The 18,321-nt window shown below is 41.5% G+C and overlaps 1 long non-coding RNA gene across 1 annotated transcript in view; it reads right to left on the bottom strand.

Moving 5' to 3' along the window:
- Nucleotides 1-690: 690 nt before the first annotated feature.
- Nucleotides 691-18,321, bottom strand: part of LOC124998512 — a 40,375-nt gene continuing 22,744 nt past the window's right edge. Inside the window, exon 3 of the long non-coding RNA XR_007111063.1 lies at nt 691-796. This is a non-coding gene — a long non-coding RNA (uncharacterized LOC124998512). The remainder of the gene's footprint in view (nt 797-18,321) is intronic.

Here is an 18,321-nt window from a genome sequence, read left to right as displayed (position 1 = left end):
CAGAAAATGTATTATTATAAAAAAAAAAAAGCCCCACACTTAAACCTCCCAGTTATGTCATATCATTCTTCAGTGATCATGTTTTGCCAAATGTATTCCATATGGGATTTTCCAGCTGTAAATGAATGACAGTGCCTCTGAATAAACTGCCCTGTGAACTGTGTGTATTCATATCTGCTGCGACTGCTTCAGGAAGTAGGACATAAGTTAATAAGTAACAAGTTATGGTCCTCCGTATGCAACGCATAAAGATTACACGTGTAAACCTTTGTGTATCCTCAAATCTCGTATGTGTTTACACCATTTCCCAGTTATCTTTATTGCTGGGCTTGTTCTTACTCACTGGCATAAAAAAAAAAAAAAAAAAAAAACACACAAAGAGAGAAACGTTATGCAGTTGTGTTATTTAAGGCTCTCTTTACAAAACCCATGTAAATACTGCTTTCTTTGAATGTGGAACCACAAGCAACCTCAAAGCCGGACTTCTGACATTTACCTTTCCGGCTTCGTTTCTCCAACGTAACACAGACAAGAGCAACACATGGAGTGATTTCCCAGAACAAACAAGAAACTGGTTTGATATGCACACCTTTCCTGAACAAAGCTGAACCCTGCCCTCTTTCATCAAAGACTGTTAATCATGAAATATGGATGGTAAAAAAAAAAAAAAAAAAAAAATGTGGACTAGTGGACTACATAGGAGGGACGGGCATCACCTGACATGCAAACCCTGCATACTGTTGGCTCAGCATGGTAGCTCCTGAGGCTCTGGTTCTCCATGTTGCAGGGAGAATGTCTGAAAAGTGAAACACATTAATGCATGACTACACAAATATGTTGCCCCATCCTGTGGTAGAGGGAGCATTCACATGCTCGGACTTAATAAAGTAAAGGCCGCAATGCAAGAATAAAGCATCACAAGTGAAAACCCTCGCTTAAAAGTATTACTTGAGTAGGTGTAGGTGCCACTGGTTATCTGGAGCTACATGTTGTACATTATGGACAATCTATAGAACAACAAGTTATTCCTTCCACTGGTAGTGAAATACCCAACCAGAACTAGAGCATTATTCAAGATGCACTCCAAGTAGACAGGCACACAACAGAAAATACACCGATCAGGCATAACATTATGACCATGTTCTTAAAGTCTTCTGTGTGCATCCAAAACAGTTGTGACTCATCAGAGATTTACTTCTCCTGTCAGTGGTCATAATGATGTGGTTGATCGGTGTATGTCACAACTGAATAATGTCCCAGTTATTTCCACAATGAATCATTTCATATAAAATCAGAACACTGTAAAAAATAATTTCTATAGATTACAGTTTGCCATAAGTCTTGGTGTCTTTTTGTTTACTTAGTGAATAACAGCTTCAAAACATTGAGAGTATTAAGGCAAAAACAGACAGAGCACCTCCCAGAGTAGATTAATTAATTCAAGCAGCTCACAGCCGTTTTATTTACACGTGAAGCTCCACCGAGGTAGGCAGGCAGGTGGGTGTAATTTTTACTTTACAAATCACGGACATGGGCGATTCGCATGGGATTAGGATCATAGATGACCTCTGCGATTGTTACAAATTGTCGGACGCCCCCTGGTTAAACTTTTGTCCAGTTAAAGTCAGATTGAATGTTTATACATGTCGGAGAAAAACGTAAAAAAATAATTCGTAAAAATCTAAACCAGCGGACTGGTCTGTTAAACCAGTGTTTTCTGCTCACACTGATTCTCCACTGGAGGTGAAGCTGATGAACAGGCTGATAGAAAAACCCGTCCCTTTCTGTCAGTGGCGCCTCATGCAAATCAGGAACAATAGAGGCACTGTGATCCTAATCTATACATCCTCATCTCTTTATCCAGGTCATTGTGTTGGCCCCTGGACTGTGTTTCATGGGAGAGAACAGGCATGATTTCCTGTATTAAAATAAGTGTCCCAGCGGTGGAACAGTGTAAGATTCACAGATGGACACACAATAAAGAAGCAGACAATCGCTGATAAGATCTGATGGCAGTGAAAGCATCACTATTAAGAACAGTGAGCTGAACGCACTGTATGTAAGATTGAGTAAACCTGTCATCTTTTAAGCACCGGGTTTAGCAGTAGAAGAAATATTCTGAACCTGTGACATATTAAAATACAAGACCTGAGGGTATCACGGTATCAGTGTCAGTCAGGAGGCCGCCATCACTAATGAAACTGCACGCAGTAGTCAAATCTATTCAAATAAACCTGACTTCAGCAGATTGAATGACAGCTTTAATGGATGAGGACGAGAAGAAGGAAGAAGATGCTACGCTAAGAGCAAAGAAAACCTTCACCAACTTAGAGCCATTTCGTAGTAATTGATTAGGGATTGACTGAGAGAAGCTCAAATAGTTTTGCATGATCAGTTACATGCTTTTAAAACTTTCTGTATATCTTAGATGTGAATGTGAGTGTAGGAATAAAATGTATGAAAGATAAATTAACAGGCACATCAGATAAATGGTATGAATTTTGTAAAAAATGCTAAACCATACGTTTTGCTTCTTGCATGTTTCGATATTGTGACGCAAATGTTGCAAAATGTAAAGGGAAAATCATTAGAAAAAAGTGTGATGTACAAATTAGACAACAGTACCACCCAGTGGTGACGCTCGGAAATAGCACTCAGTGAAGAATTAAGATTCAGGACAAGAAAAGAAAGAAAAATATTGGAATGAAAACTGCAAATCGTGGATACTAAGCTTATTTAAAAAATATTTGAAAGGAATAGAAAGGCATGCATTGAATTAAAAGTCATCTTTGGATACGTGCTATTGTCTGATTTGATGGACAAGTGAGGGAGTGAATTCAGGGCAGACTGGAGACTGTATTCAGTATTTAACAACACTTTCTATAGAGTGCTGGAAATCACAGTTAGACACACCTGACAAGCACCTGAGCTTTACTCCGCTGTGTGTTGTCCGTGCTGTTTGGATGCACATGTGTTTGGACAAACATTGCCATCTTGTGGTGGCTTTCATGAAGTGCATCTACGTCACCTTCTGAACAGCCTTCCAGGACTTGTGACACACAGACACTGACTGTAGGATAGGCTTATCAGGCTTATATCACCATCCAGAATTCTGACTTTAACAGAAGCAGAAACCTTGCCACTCAGTATTTGAACAGTATTTTGTTGTTGTTCACTCACTCTCAGTATGTGGTCACTGTAGAGTTCAGCATCGGTCTCCACCTTTCGTATTACGCTGCCTTCTTTCTGAATTTGGTCGTCCATCCCTTCCCTTGTTACCGAAGCTACGGGAGGGGGACAGTGATGAGGGCTATCCATCAACATGCACACACACAGTTTCACTTGAGAGGCTGCACACACCTCTTCCTCTGAGCGTCTACACAAGATGCAAGCTTGGCTGAAATAAACCAGCCAGTGCAAACCTCTACAGCTCTCCTGTATGCTCGTATAAACCTACCCGCAATGAATGAATTAAATTAAAAAGTACAAAGCAGACTGCTACAGTCAGCTGTCCAGTCCATTTGGTTTCTGGTTTTAATGTTGTGGCTGATCGGGTATGCCTTATTTTCTGTGTTGCATTCATTTCAGTACTAGTCACTGTTGTTGAACATTTATCAGCTCCAGCTCCACCACAACATTATGACCACTGACAGGAGAAGTAAATACCATTGACCATCTTGTGACAATTCAGTGTTCTGCTGGGGAACTTTTGGACCTGGTGTCGGAGTGGATGTTACTTAGACATGTACCACACACCTAGACCAGACCAGACACCCACACCCCACAGCAGTGACACTCCTTGATGGCAGCAGCCACCCCCAGCAGGATGCAGGGGATGTATTTAATTTTTATTTAAATAAAAAAATAAATTTTATTTAAATGCAGGGGATATATATATATATATATATATATGTGGTAACGCCATATATATATAGTTCTAGTTGCATAATCACATAACATGCAGTCACACTAGTAGACAAGTATAAATGCTAACAACAGGAGAGGTTATGGCGTAGATACAAAGCAGAAGCATGAATCTGTCTTCTAGGTCAGCTCTAATTAGCCAGCTTTGCATGCTATCACGTCAAACTAAAATGCTAAACACGCTAAGCTTCACTGTCATGGTCTTGTTTCAGCGTGTCCTTTAATCTTTTGCCCGATTTGAACTTTCGGCAAAAACTTTGGCTCCACTCCGTGATGTCGCTTCTCCCTTTCTTTCTCCTCTGTTTCTGTGTCCTCCCTCCTCTTCTGATCTCACTCTTTCCATAGCCTCCCCGTATCATTTCTTTCACGCTGCCACTCTCTGCCCCCCCCCCCCCTCTCTCCTTCTCTCCATCTACACCCCCATCTTCCTCAACCCCTCTTAGCCTCCCTCTGTGTCATATTTCTCCATTAGGCAGGAGTTTTAACCACCTCTTGTAGCTCCTATTAAAGGAAGTTCTGCATCGTTTACCACGATGGGCTATCAGTCATTGTCACAGAGCTACAGCCCTCATACACACACGCACACACACACACAGTAGTGTTTTCATCACTTTAAAGGACGTTGCATTGACTTCCGTTCAATTATTGGATAAAACCAAACTTAAACTTAAACCGCATCTTCATACCAAAATCTAATTGTGTCCTCAAAAGGTAGACAGGTCTGAAATGTTTAACGGTAATGAGTGCACACGCTCCGATACCTGCATATCTTATGGAAACACATGCCAAGAAAGGTAAAGATACACAAACAAATGAGACGCACACATGTTCATGCTATTCTAGAAATGCACACACACACACACACACACACTGTGCCACGGGATGGTTCATTTGTCACCGTGGTAATGCCTGGCTGTGTCCGAGGGGAGACGGGATGAAGGGATGCAAATGGGAAGATGGAACAATGAGAGACTGAGGCTTGGAGGGAAGAACGGAGTGATGGAGCATCGCAAGAGAGAGCGCGAGGGAAGGGATGGATGGGTAAAGGAGGAAAAGCCAGATAGTTGGACAAGCGCTAAGGAAGGCAGGGTCAGCGGGTTAAGGATGGAGGTGTGGAAATAGGGAAGGAGGAAGGGATGGAGGGGAGGCACGGGAGGAGGAGAGAGAAGGTATCATTAGTCCTCTTTAGCTGCCATTATGAAGATTAAAGTGAAGACTGCCTGGTCGCCTTAACCCTTTCCGCTCCCTTTGTGCTGGATTTGGAGATGTCAGCATTATTCAAGCACTTCGGAAAGACGCTCAACGCGCCTCGGGTCAAACACATTAGTTCCACTAAACAAAGAAATGCAAGGAGATGCAAGTTTAATATGGGTCCCAACAACTACGGTGCCAGTATACGTCCAGGATATGTGTATGGGATTCACTACTCGTATTGGTTTCTCCCGCCAAATGTCTGAACTGTTTTTGGCCGTTCGACTGAGGCAGCAACACCACCAGTATCCACTAGATGGCCGTAATTTGGCTGTTAAGGCAACTAAAGACCTGAACTTTAGTTTGGTATTTTAATCTCTCCAAGGTATTTGGGATTAGTAGGACCTAGGAAGTATAAAAACTAAGCATCATCTTTGAACAAAAAAATGTCCTCATATGTGGACACTGAGATTATTTCACTGTATAAAACAATAACGTCATCAGTGTGGATTAAATTATAAAACTATTTATTTCAAATCCTGAACATTGCTGAGCAAAAACAGGATTACAAACAATGAAATCCACAAAATGAAATATCCACAAACGAGTACTTGCTAATTAGTGGCCTTGTAGCTCGTTATTATTGATATAATTTGTTAAATTTACGAGTCACATTAAACTATAAAAGTTAATAAGCTTAAATAAACAAGTTTCAGTGACTAAATTTGATGAGGTTTTATACCTTGTCCACTTTTGTCTGGTGATCGGTTCTAGAATGAATCAGCTCGTTATCCTACTAGTGTGTTGACACTTTTCTGCCACTAGGTGGCAGACTAAAGCGTCCACTTATGAGGACAACAGGTTTAAATGAAGCAGAATAGGCTGCCACAAACCTAAAGCTTAATGCCCCCATATGAGGACCACATTTAATTTTAGGAGCAGCAGATCCAGGATAAAGAGCAGTCGCAATGGATGTTGATAACGCGCAACATTTGCAATTTAACCACTGTGCCTTATATACGACGACTGCAATGCCATAATTCAGAATTATGTAATTATATATTATGTAATTATATTACTCATTCATTTTGTAATTTGGGTTCATTTATTTTTCACTGCAGCAAAATAATCGGTTAAGTTGCTAAGCTGCCAGTCAGGCGGAAAATGGGCAAAATGTCTAACGTTAGTCAGGAAGACACATAAATAATGTCGTTGACGTTACATAGAAAAACAGGGGCCGTATGTCCATCTAGTCTACAGACAGAAAAATGGATGTTATACTGGACATTTACTCTTACCTCATTGAATCTCTGGGTAATATATGACATCTGCCATCAATTCATAATCATTTGACAATGTTAACTGAATTAATCATGACATAAATAGAGCATGAAGCTTAGCCAATGTTAAACCTTTTGTTAAAAATAAAACGCTTCACTATATGTTACCTACTGTCTTTTCAGTTCAGCATCAACATTCACTACTTTGACTTTTTAACATGAATTTTGCAATTTTTGTTTATTTCATTATAACTAACAACTCTGATTACAGACATTAGCTAATGTTAGCATCATCATGATTATATATATATATATCAACAATCACCTTTGTCCACCCGTTTTTCAAAAGTCATACATTTATTTGTTTTTTTAGTCCCTTTCTCTTGAGGGGAGCAGAGAAAAATGTCAGTTTCATCTTTTAAATGGTTTGAAGAACAATACTCAACGTAGCAACTTCTCCTTTGTTTTCACCCATAAGGAGTGATGTAAGGTTACTGTCTTCTATACAGTGTTTGCAGTTTGAGAAATTAGGTTCTTAACTTGAGAATCTATGAGAATGATCTGAAAAGCGAGGGCAGTATCCAGTGGAACATAGTTTGACAATGACTGGACAGTGTTGATAATGACTGGACAGTGTACAGTCATTGACAGTTAGCTAAACACTATGGTTGTATGTGGTTGCATGGCGTCACCATTAATAAAAAGGAACTCTCTCTTTTTTTATATGCAATGAGACATTTCTGAAGTGACATTCACTTCTTTGCTGAGCTGTATTTCACTTAAATGATTAATCATCGGGATCATTACTTGGTATCAGGAAATCAAACCAGAATTTGAGGCAAGCATAGTAATTAAAGCTATTTAATAAATAACCTTTCAGCATCGTATAGAGGTTGAAGGTCAAAGGTCACAGCGTCTGACAATATTAATGATAATGGAGCGGAGAGAGGACGGCGGAGACATTAGGATAAACGTAGACGAGCAATATAAGATGTGTTGTTGTGTCTGCAGTCTGTCTTGCAGAAGCACAACACTGACAGTGAAACCATATAGAGAAAATGCAGAAAATTACCACCATGAATTATTATGGTAATGGCAAGCCCTTCAGGCTATAACATGCAATAATGCACTTATGTAGTTTGTTCAGGAAACAATATGGTTCAGGTCTCAGTCTGTGTGTGTGTGCGGGTGTGTGTGTGTGTGTGTGTGTGTGTGTGTGTGTGTGTTTGTGGGCGTGTGCTTGCTTCTAATGAATGTGATTTTTCATGCTTTCACTTTGTGTTGCAACTCGGCACGCTTTGTATTGTCAAAAATAATTAACCCCTTTGAGCCCATGTGCATTTTATATTATTGAATAAAAAAAAAGTCCTTTATCCAAAGTTTGCTGTAGTGGGTGTTTATTGGTGTATCGGTATACAGTGAGCTTACAGACACAGAGACACATTAGAAGGGTGTGGAAGGTTTCTGGCATATATTGCGTGTGTTGTACGTGGCCTCAATTTCTCAAGAAATCAGTCCTTTGTCCTAATTTGAAAAAAAAAGTTATTTGTTAATATTTATCTGTTATATACTACACAAAATACACATGCAGGATGGTGTGAAAGTGTAGGAAGAGAGAAAAAGCAACCAGGAGAGAAGACTAATAAAAATGAAATAAAACAGTATTCTTTTTGCATTTCTTAAAATGTCAAGATATTTAACTCAGTTTACTTTTTAAAAGCTTAAAAAATAATTAAATAAATCCATCTTTGGTAGTGGTAACAGCTTAAATGTCGAGGGCTAACTCACCCAGAAAGCCACTGCGGTCGTTGCAGGTTTAAATACTGCTTTCATATCTTCTGTTTAATTTCCTCAACTTGTGACTTTCAGTCCCACCATTTAACCCCGGTGCACGTTGGCGGCCCACGGGGACTGGCCAGTCAAAAAGGAGGGCCACAGGCACTTCCTGTCAGCAATCAGCGCCATTCACACACACACACGTACAGACACACACACACTCACTTTTGCTGCGGTGAAGTTAAACAGTGCTTAGTGCGTGACACCACCATCCATTACACTAAAACGGGGGAGTCTGCGCCAAAACCTGACACTGCACAGACCCTCTGTGTGTGTGTGCATGTGTGCTCATGTGTCACAAGTGTATTAACATTTTACTTTTGGTCCGTCTACTTTTTCTCACACTCTGCCTCACTTTTACCTACTTTATTGACTCTTTCGCCTTTCTCTCTATTTTTGGTCATCTTGGGTCTATTTCTCTCTGTCACACTCATTTCATTCATCTGACACCATTCTGTGTCTCTTTCTGACACTAAAACCTCCTCTTTGACCCGATCAGGAAGTGGTTTTGGAATGAGACAAAGAGCTATGCATCATAAACTCAAATTAACTTCAAGAGTGTACAGTCTTCTTGCAGCAGTCCCTTGAAAGCGTAAGGTGCAGCCTGTTTACTTGAGTTAGTAGTAACTGAAACATTCGTAGTTTTTACTCAGTGCGTTTACATGTATGTGAAAAAAACAAATTATTGCCTTAATCGGACTATAACAGGAAATCTTAAGGGCATGTAAACACGTTACTCTGATTAAAATCGAAGTTCTCATTATGCGATTTAGACGCCCAGATAATGCGATTGAATCGGAGTTTTCAATCGGATAATGCATGTGTGCATTCTCCACGAACGCTGCGCTGGCGTGTGACCCCGGAACAAAAACGTCCAAGAAAGCCGATCGCAGAAGAAGAAGAGAGACGGAGCTGTATGAGGGATAGCGCGGATCTTACCTGCACCAGAAGTAGTGCGAACATTACGTACAAGATTAAAAAATGTACTAATATCCGTCTGGTTGTTGTTTGAAATGCCGGTCCGCTGCATGAACGACTCTTGTTTATTATATGACGTAATAGGTCAACCAGAAATCGGGCCGTATTAACGTGGTATTAACCCGCTGAAAAGACACGTATCGCCACCTAGTGTGGAGGAGGAGGACAGTTATTCGATTTTCTTGCGCTGCATGTAAACTGGAACAAGGACTGTAGTGAGAAAGTCGAATTTTGAGCATAGCTCGATTAAGCTCTGCATGTAAACGCACTGACTGTTACAGCAGAGAAAGAAAATCCCTCTCTCTACTTCAGTTATTTTTACAATAAAGTTACAGCCAGAGGATTTACATAGTGAGAAAAAGTCACTGATATGGACCAATATCAGCCGTCCCTGGGGGCCCCCTTCAAGCTCGGGACTCTAGGCAATTGCCGAGTTTGCCTGTCCACGTGGGACAGGAACTTTCTTATAAGAAAAATATCCTTAGCAAGAGGACCAGAGTCCTGAGAAGACTAAATGAATCAGTCCACTGGCCTAACAGCAGAGAACTGTCTGCTGAATGCCCTCTGTCATCCTCTGTAAAAAATGGACAATGAGACATGGACATCATCATCAGTCACAAAATCTCTTGGGCTGCTCCAACCCTATCATTGTCGGCCAAGCAAAACAACAGGTTTGTAAGTTGTTTTAAATAAACTGTTACTTGCCAATTAGCCAAATTCAGGGCCCTGAGTCTGCAGTACTTCTTAAATAAAGACTTTACGAGAGTTACAGCTCATGGAAACTCAGCTAATGTGACAGAGAAGCTCCTGGTCTCCTGTAATGTTTTGGTCCACATATAAGTTTGACTGACAGCTTACACTTTAATATTATCTGGTGTTCAGGCTGAATTGATTTTATGTTTTTTTTGCCCCGACAATAATTTGCAATAATTGCCATCATCCACATTCTGCTGTGTTCAAATCAAAGAAAATAAAAAGGAGTAACTCTTCAGATTATCTGACCACTTTTTTGAAATTTAGAAGTAATTTGCGAGGCGCGCAGTGACAACGTGTCTTCGCCGCTGCACTTCACGACGACGTTTACGAAAAGCCTCGTTGCAGAATGACACATCAGTCGTTTAAAAGGAGCCACCCGGCGAATCAAGCTCCTTTTGAGAGAGCGCTACACTTAAACCTGAATTATGGGCTCCTTTTAATTAATTAACTTTCCTCAAATATGTTTTTATGAAAAAAAAAACAACAAGCACCACACCCTCCGCATGTGCGCGCGATTACCAATTAAAGAAAGCGGTGAACGATGGGACCGGTGCGGAGCGCAGATAACAGCCACCTCATGTTTCTCTGCTCCCTATAATAACAAACTCCGATAATGAAATTATATTTAAATGGTTGCTGCATTAAAAAAAAAAAAAAAAAAAAAAAAAAGCCTTTCTTTGTGGAGGTGAAGGTTGCATTGGAGGGTGTGTGTGTGTGTGCGAGTGTGTGGCGGTGCGAGAGGAGGGGAGGGGTGGTTGGTGGCTGTTAACGCTGCGAGCCGGTGAATGAAACGGCACGGGGAGTCGGTGAGTGCAGATAAAGCCCTGCTCATGTATCAGCCTGCTCACCTGTCTGCAGCCAGACCAGTGTAATGGATAGACACAAGCTGCGACCATCACTCATACTCACACCGGCTGCCTGCGAGTGTGTGTGTGTGTGTGTGTGCGCGCGCGCGTGTGAGAGAGGAGCAGAGATGGAGGGTGTGTTTGTGTTTTGTGTATTTGGTGGTGGGAGTGATTATATGTCTGCATGGGTGCATGACAGAGAGAGACAGAGACAGAGACAGAGTGTGTAGCTGTGTGTGTGTGTGTGTGTGTTTATGTGTGTGTGGATATTTGTGTGAATCCTGCCGGTCTCACTGTCATTTTGAGTGATACTTCTAACAGTTACACAATTTTTAGTAAGAGTCTCTCTCCCCCCCTCTCTCTTTTCTCCCTCCTCTGTGTAGGAAGAAGGGGTTATGGGAAAGGGTCATCACTTGGAACTGATGTGATGGACAGCTGGCAGGACACATAGGGCGCTGGAGCAGTGAGGGGTGAAGCAGCGCTGTCAATCCAAACCACACACACACACACACACACACATATATAAAGGAGAGGTTGGGGCTTTTTACTGTGGAGTTCAGATTCATACCTTTATGTTTAGCCATGTGTCGAGGAAGAACCCATGAATATTAGTCACTGAAGGAGAAACGTTTTAATCCAGGTCGTCCACATGTGTTGATGTGTGATAGAAGTATAGGAGGTGTCTGTCTCCCAAACAAAAGACTGAAAGGCTGGTTCCACTGGAGAGGAGGAGGGTCATCAAAGCTAAAGACAAGCGTGCACTAGCGTTCTGCCCGGATAATGTGGCACAGTTTAAGACAAGATGGAGGTTGGTCATCAAGGGCTTTGTATGCAAGAAGACAATGAAGTGAAGAGATAAAGTTGGAGATATATGATTTAACTCATTTGTGGATTGATTTTTTATTTGACAATATTACCAATATTGCTCAAGGGACGTCAGATATAATATTGTAGGGCATAGGTCTTCAACAGGGGGTCCGCAGTACTGTAGAGGGGTTTATTAGACATTTTATATATAAATATATATGTATATATATAAATAACTTTTCCCCACAAATTCTTTAAATATATTCAATCCCCAGGTGAAATTAAAACCTGAATCTGTCAGTTATTTTCCTTATCTGTCCATTGTGTATACCAGTTAGCTATGTTTTAAAAAAAATATAATAATAATAAAAAAAAATAATAATAGTAATATTTGACCCTGTGTATTATTTGGATAATATTGAATATTTTTAATACTGAATGCAAAAATGGTAATAATAATATATATTTATAAGTAGCACTGGGTCAAGTTTAATATAGAACACATATAGTAGGTAAGAGGTTCCTCCTTAGTCTGAATACGCCAGCTGAAGGGTTTCTAACAGTGGAGGCCAAGGGAAAGTCCACTATGTGGTACTAAACAGTTAAGATAAGTTTGTCTACCTACACAGATACATATATCATCTGGATGCTAATGAAAATCTAAACCGTTTCTAAATAATGTTGCCTAATGTGTTGTATATGGTAAACAGTAAACGGTGAATAACACTGGTCCCAGTACAGATCTCTGGGAGACTCCATGACTAACCTTTGTATGTGCGGGGAAATCAAAAGACGGAATGGAAAAACAAACTGGAATCTATCTTAGAAACAATATTCAAACCAGTGTTTCGTCTAAAAAATACCGTGATCAGATGATACAAATATAGTGACGAGTGCACTACTGCTAAGTCTGTATTCTAACTAATGTTTTTTAAAAATACACATGCAAGTTACCTGTACACGGCCTTACAGTAGCAAGGCAAGTGTTGAAGACAGAAATTTTCTGGTCAACTAAATGTATTAAAGCTTGGAAAAGTCGGACTTTGACCTGCAGGCTGCTGGTTTTATTCCAAACTGGACACTAGGCGGAGAATGTGAAGAGTTACTTCTTTACCCTCATTTGTTAAAGACTAGATGCTTTGTTGCCAGCTGATCACACAGCTGAGTATTACTGGGCAAATTCCAGGTGAGGAACATTTAGACTGTGTATTGTGAAGTCTGGGCTGCTGATGATTGGTCTTATTTTAATAATGTTTAATCCAAATCTAAAATCAGACTGATCTTCTGCGAAGTCTATTACCTGTGTAACTGTATAAGATACAGTACATATGCACAATAATGACAACAGATGCAAACACACCATCTTTGTTTCAAGCCAGATGCCCACATGACTTCCTTTTCAAACGACAGCCATGCCGACCCCTGGGAACTGACCCCTCCAGGGGTCAGAGGTCAGCCTCCCAGCCTGCTGCTGTTGCCACAGTGATGAACGGCATCCTGAGAAGTGCGAGTGTGCGTTTATTGTGAAATAGAGAGAGTACTTATCTGCCAGAAACTGCATGTGTTTGAGTGTGCGCTTGATACTACGTAGAATTAAGAGCAGCGAGGGGAGATAAAGAATCTCATTGTGTGTGTGTGTGTGTGTGTGTGTGTGTGTGTGAGAGAGAGAGAGAGAAAGAGACACTTTGTTCACATAATTCATAATATGGAAGAGAATTCTTATAATTTCATTAGGAACAACACAATCTGATTATGGGACAGCAGCAGGTCCTGTGTGGAAATGGGCCACACAGGGAGCTGTGGTTTATACACACACACACACACACACACACACACACACACACACACACACACACAAACACACACACCATACAGAACAACACGTACACATCTGAGGCAGACACACACACACACACACACACACACACACACACACACAGACTTAACAGAGGGTGCCTGTATCCCTTCTCTCCTCGGGGGATAATTTGCCTCAGGCCAACGGAATGACATCACTGGGGGAGGGGTCAGAGGTCATGACACTGGGGGTAGCAGTGGTATATAAATGTGTAGTACAGACAAACAGGACTCAGACTTTGCTGGAAAGAAATTGTAACGCAAAGAAGTTGCGAAACTCCTTAACATGCAGGCGTAAAAATGATAAATATGTACAGTACAGTTAGGAAATAAACTTTTGATTCTGAGGTATTAATACACCCAGGAATACACCCACATAATAGTGATTCTAGATTTCAATCATTTAACAACAGCAAACTGGCAGACGCACACTACTGGCATATGATGAGCCCCTTGTGTTAGCTAACCAATCCACAGCGAGCAAAGATTTTGCGACCCCTCTACAGTACCTCCACGGACCCCCCGTTGAAGACCTATGGTATAAACAAGTCAAGATTGACTGTTAGTAGAACAACGCTACAGTATTTGGAGGACCATCAACAAGACCGCCTCTGTTGTTTTAAAATCATGCATTTTTCACCTAGTTGGTACAACGTGGTTACTAGTTATAAACACGTTTTTCCACACGTATTCATTCAGCTCGGTAAAGCTAACCAAGCTCCCCATCAGTCATCCACAACTGCAGCCATTCTGTGCGTCACGCCGCCTGAACCAATTGTGGGTACAGGATGAATTTTTTATGGTAAAATGCATATTTCACCTTGCGAGTGTGTGCGTGCATGTGTGCGGTTGTGTAGTCAGCAGGAGAGTGGGAAAACAGCAGTCGCCTCCGCGGAGACACACAGTGGGCTTGTTCACTAAGAAAATAGATATCATTAGCTCGCCGCTGCACACACACACACACACACAAACGCGCACATAGAGAGAGACCCCACAGATATCATTAGCTGACTGTTTAGTATTCATACCCATCCACTCTACCTCTGCTGCACACACACGTCGAGGCAGAAATTAGCCAGCAGCACCTGACACTCCATCATGATGTCACAGCGGGATTCGGGTGTGTAGATGTCCATCTGTGTGTGTGTGTGTTTGCGTGCCTCTGCGCGTGTGTGTGCGTGGACGCGGGTGCGTGCGCGTGAGTGTGTGTAACACATTAAAGGCTGGGAGGAATAAAAAGCCTCCAGCCATTAGCTACCTAACACACCCTCTGCTTCCTGGAGGGACAGACATGGACAGACAGAGCAAGACAAAGAGAGAGGGGAACGGTGGGTGAATGGACGCTCGCAGAGACGAGCTGGACATAAAATGGAGTGGGGGGGGTGACGGAATAACAAAAGGACGCAGTTGACATCCGAGACAAGTGCTGACCATGACTTGAAAGTCTCGTTGAACACATGATGTACAGTCAAAGCTACTTTTTTTTTGTAATGTCATTCAAATTTAAATTGAAAATTACTGAAAATACTAACATAACCAAAGGAAACGAAACAGTATCATTCAAATCTATTATTCATATCACAAGCTGACTTCTGAGAAGTCGTTCATCTACCACTTTGAACGCCACAAAAGAAATATAAAACAACAACACAGCATAACACATGAGGTTAGGGTTAGTAGTTCCTACGTGGTTCAATCCAAGCCACGGGTATGAGGTTATGTGTGTGTTTTTATTTTTGGTTTTGGTTTGGTCTGCGTGTACGGGCCAAACCAAAAGACTGTTTGGCAGTTTGATTTTGTGTTTGGGTGTGCGGGTCGTGGGTTCAGTCCTGTATTCTCAATCCTCATCACCTACCCAAACCTGGGTCTGTATGCTCATCACAACCCTTCCCTTCAGGGTAGAGACGTAGCTCAGACACCTGATCCGAACTGTGTATTTTGTTGAACAGCAGTAAAAAGGGCTAAGCTAGTCTCTCAGCGTTTGAAAGTCACGCGGTTGTGTGGTGGCAGCGTGGAGGGGGGTGACTCCAGGACGCTGGACCTCACTTTTAAACTTTCTTAAGGTCTCCTGGGCCTAACTTAACGAAACTTCACTTGAAAACCCCAATGATGTGCCGCATACTTTCCACTGCCGGTGGCTAGGCTAGTTAGCTGGTGTCTTCTCGTTGGTTGCTAGTTGGTAGCTGGTAGACCGCTAACCTGCTGGTTGGTTTTCAGTTGGACTGGGCACAAGGAGCATCTTATCCTGTGTAACAATGAACGTATGACCAGATATTCGCAAAAGGCTGATGTGCTAAACCAAGAACACAATTAATTCACTACAACTGCTAAGGATTAAAAAAAAAAAAGGTTGGACATCAGCTAATATTTGTCTTAGATCTTACAGTCTTACATTGAAGGCTACTTCAGTATTGGTACTGACAAAGCTTTAACCCTTTTGTAGTAATAGTTATTTTGTCTCTTGCTAAAAACAATAGAGGAAAGAAAATACATAATAACATAGATACAATACAGTACATATGTACGTGTTGTTTGAATAGCAGAGCTATTTCAATGGATATTGTATTTAAAAGCCACCGCTTGATCTGACCTGCAGCTGTCCATAAGTGAACTATTGATCCCTGCGCTCAGCATCGACGTCTGCTCCCGATCAATGATCATCTCCTCATAATCTTCCAAGTGGAGAGGAGAAATTGACATGTTGGTGGAGAACTAATGGCATAAACGTATTAGTAATGATATTGTAAATCTGAGCGAGGGAAGAGCAGCGGCACCGAGAAACGGGAAAGAAATCGACAGCTGAGCTAAGACCATTGACGCCTCTCAAAATAAATGGCATTAATGTATAAGTAACAATATTATATAAGGCACCGGGATGACTGGGGAGGACTGACAACAAAAATAACGCAGAACTCTATGGACACCACAAGATAACATCCAAATATCCATAGGTCATTCTAGCTGGTCATTAATGTGCTGTCACAATAGGCTCCAAACCACAACAATAGAAACTCTAAGTAGCAATTTTCTATGGACATGATCATAAAACTATTTAGGTTTCTCTTTTTATGCTCCTAGGTAATTTATATCCTAAACACTTATGCTAGGTTCACAAGCGTAAGCGTTTCAAAAAGGACATGTGTGGCCAGGTATTGTGAAGGGGCTTAACAGAGATGTTGACCTTAGGCACCACAAAATTTAACCAGAAGAACTTTAACCAGGTGTTTGACGAGGTTAAGCTCTACTTCCTTTACTACTTTATTTTACAGAGTGAAATCAGATGTGTATAAAAAGAGAAAAAAAAAACCCTCACAGCTCCTTTAAGTAAGGGCCATTACCCTTAATGTATGAAATCAATGTGTAAGTTAACTAAGTGGGAGGGGGGCACGATGATAGAAGGAACAGGTACAGCGTGGGAGACAAAAATCGACAGCTTCGTGGACTATTGATGTCTTGTCAGACAAATGGCATAACTGTATCGGTAACAATATTAACATTTTACCCTCTTGTCACAGCTAATAGGTCGGGATTGATGCTATACGGGCAGGTATCGATACACATATGTCATGGCCCAGGACTGTGAGCAGGGGGTTAGCATGCAGATGTTAACGTTTAGCTGCACAGAACTACTAGCATAGTCGTAGACTTTCGGGTTCTAATTGGGTCCCGTTATGATCCTCTAGGGTTTTATTGTCTACTGGACGCACAAGAAAGTGAAGCGTTTCCAAAGAAAACCAACCATATGTTGACTGCTGACTTTATCCCTGGCATGTCCTGTTTATGTTTGTGTGTTTACAACCTAACTAGCCATTTAACCCCCTCCCACCCCCACAACCTCGCCATGACAAGGCCCATTGCAGAGACAGATACTATCTAGTCCTAAACGGAGGAAGAGCTCAATAATCTATGGAAAGAAAAATTAAAAACGCGAAAACAAACTGCAAATTTCTAGCAATACACACATGCAAACAACGACACGTACAGACTCGCCAATCTCACATATACAAATATTTTGAAATACAAACACACACCCATAGTATCCCTACGTGTGCACTAAAACACACTGGCACAGAGCAGACACACACAGACCGAAGAGGAGAGTGGATATACAGTATATTTATGCATAAAGTTGGCACAGCTGCAGCTCTGGGTGGGGGCCGCTGATGGTCGGGGGATTTCACACTGTACTGCCTCAGGGTGCTCTGGTGCAGTGTGTTTGCATGTGTGTGTACATGTCTTAAATGGTTTTAATAAGCAGTGCTACGAGTGTGTGCGTGCATGTGTGCTGCAGTGTATTAGGGCCTTGACCCCCATCAGTCTCACTCAGGACTCACTTAACAGAACCGGAGGGGGGCCTCCAGCAACACGGGCTCCAGGGGTGGGACATATCTGTGTGTATATGTACTTGTACTTATATCTTTGTGGGGACCACTTTGAGATTGATACCCAACGAGTGAGGACATTTGTGGAAAGCGAGGATATATTTTCGAGAGCTGATTGAGGTTCAAGAGTTGTTTTGTAGGGTTCGGATTAGTATTGTGATTGGGTCAGGTTTATGGTCAGGGTTGGTGGAATTTATTTTGGATGTCAATGAGAATGTGTGATGGACGCAATGCTTGGCGAGAGATGACAAGACACCCAATACCCTTAGAATAACAAGCACACACTCACACTCATGCCCATCCCAGGGTTACTTGTGTCAGTGCTGCTGCTGCTCTACTCTTTATGATAACAAAAAAAAAAAAAAAAAAAAAAAAAAAGATCCACATATGGTTACAGTCGATACAGGTTGACTCATGATCCAGCAGATTCTCGTTCACGGCGATTGGCCGACATCTGCAGCCCGCACA

Source organism: Mugil cephalus, chromosome 20 (genome assembly GCF_022458985.1).
Source record: "Mugil cephalus isolate CIBA_MC_2020 chromosome 20, CIBA_Mcephalus_1.1, whole genome shotgun sequence".
NCBI classification, from domain to species: Eukaryota; Metazoa; Chordata; class Actinopteri; order Mugiliformes; family Mugilidae; genus Mugil; species Mugil cephalus.
The sequence above is the reverse complement of the archived record's forward strand: the minus strand, read 5'-3'. Positions and strand labels throughout refer to the sequence as shown.